The sequence below is a fragment of the Chionomys nivalis genome, chromosome 23 (genome assembly GCF_950005125.1).
Source record: "Chionomys nivalis chromosome 23, mChiNiv1.1, whole genome shotgun sequence".
NCBI classification, from domain to species: domain Eukaryota; kingdom Metazoa; phylum Chordata; class Mammalia; order Rodentia; family Cricetidae; genus Chionomys; species Chionomys nivalis.
This window is the reverse complement of record NC_080108.1, coordinates 2,381,355-2,383,653: the sequence shown is the minus strand read 5'-3', so window position 1 is coordinate 2,383,653 and position 2,299 is coordinate 2,381,355.

Below are 2,299 nucleotides of genomic sequence, written 5' to 3'. Positions count from 1 at the left end.
TGTTTCTACCCTCCAGTGAGTTACAGCTCCTCCCATTATAATCTTACACATCTGACGACTGGAGGGATTGGAAGGATCCCCACAGATGAGCTTGAGACTCCACCATTGTCGGTCTTTGATTCTCCACTGCCCCATTCCTGTCGTGATAGGCACAGCAGTGCGCACCGGATTGAACATTAGTCGATACCAACAGCTTAGCATCGTCTTGTCGGTGTTGGTTCTGTTGGTACAGTGGGCAGTGTGGACGGTCCTGGATGTGGTTGGGGACCACAGATTGGGGATCTGGAATGGCTGGTGGTGACCCCATGTAAGATTTATTCTGAACCACAGAATATATCCAACTCTGCCAGGCTTGGTGTCTTATGCCTGGAACCCCAGCCCTCCAGAGGATTAGGCAGAATAATCATTGTGAGTTAGAGGCCAGCCTGGGGCTACCTAGTAGTGAGTCCTGGGACAACCTGGGCTATCGAGTGAGGGATAAGAAATAAAAGGAAACAACGGTTCTATACCATGTAGGCCTATATCTTTATCTATAATAATCTCCAACTCAATCAAAATTCAAGGTATCCTCAACTCAACTTCCCCTTGGCAGGATGCTCAAAAATCTGTAGTCATTTCCGTGCGATCCTCCACGCAGGATCCTTTCAGTGGAAACCAAAAGTGATCTTAATTGACTGCGATGAAATGATTTTACTTCGGAAACGTATATGGGAACATAAGGCCATGCAGCCGCGTGAAGGCTGCCCTTCCAGGTCCAGGAAGGGGCCGTGCCAGTCAGCAAGTCATGGCGCTCTGTTGTCCTTCCTTCCTGGCACACAGCTTATCCGGTCTCAGGTGCCCATGACCCCAAAATTCAGCATGATGTGTCCAGGCCACTCCTCTCTGAAGAGCCTTGCGAACAACTGACAATAGCATCTGCCTGGCTAGCCTTTCCTAACTTCTGAAATGGCTTATTATAATTTTAAAAACCTGTTGAAAACAGTAGTATTGGAATCCCTGTGTGCCATGGGTAGGAATTCTAATAGTGTAACTACTAAAGAAGTTCCTTAACAATAATTAAAAGCAGAATCACCACGAGAGGCTGGCTTGGCGGCACATGCCTATCACCCCAGTGCTTCGGAGGGGAGGGCAGGAGGAGGATGAGCTCAGGGCTAACCTGGGCTACGCGGGGTGTCCCACACCACTCTAGGGCTACAGAGCGAGACGGGGCCTCAAAACAACAATAACAGAGCTAACTGTTGGGGCTGGGGGTAGAGCTCAGTAGCAGGGCTCTTGCTACTGTGTGTGGTGCTCTCGAGTCCACGGGCAAGCAGGCAGAATCACTGTGTGGTCCAGAGGTCCCAGATCTGGATTTGGGAAGAAGAATTAACTTATGGACTGGCTTAGTAAAAGCAGCTGGCACCAGGCAACTCCTGTCACTTGTCCTGTGACCTTCACAAGCATGCCATGGCACAAGTGTGCATACACACACACATACACACACACACAATGTAATAAAAATTCTCTTTTTAAATTAAGAAGTTGCAAGCCTACAAAATTATCTAGTTTTTAAAAGTGTCTACTCTGGTTTTCTAAAAAAGGTGTGCCTTGGGCGCTAGACAGGTTGTGCTAAGAATTGATATTTGTGGATTTATTGGACTCTCAGAGAAACCATTAAGCCATTTGGATTTGCCAGGAAGACCAGGAAGGCGAAAGCAGTAATGATCGTTTACTGTGTTCCAGGCATATGGTACCTCAGTGGGTCTTTAAAACCCCAGTGTATGGTGGGTAGTAGCTTTTCTTTATTTAAACATTAGGGAACTGAAACAGAAGCGTCTCTCCTCCGCTCACACAGCGAGGATACGAGGGATTGTTTTAATTCTAGAGCATTTGCCTTCAGCTACAGGATGTCACTTCCTGGTTGGTGAGTGACATCTTCTTATTTCCACATATAGGGACATCAGTGTACTAGTGTGCATACAACTCAACTCACATTTTTTATTATTATTTTTGCCACGGGAGAACACGTAATATCATGGAAATGAACTATACGCAGGGTTGTGAGGTTTAGTAAAAAGTACGACTGTCCTGGTAGCTACAAACATCTTACAAAAGTGTCGCCACAGAAACAGAATTTAGGAAGATAATATTTACACCGATCTCAGCCACAGGGTACGGCTGAGTCACAGCTGCGCCAGTGTGCTTGCGTCTCTTAGAGTCTACTTATTAGAAAATTAAGGGACCGAATGTCACCGGTGCAGAAGTGTGTCACGGTGGGTTCTGTAAAATATAACAAACGGAACCAAAAAAAAGAAGCCGG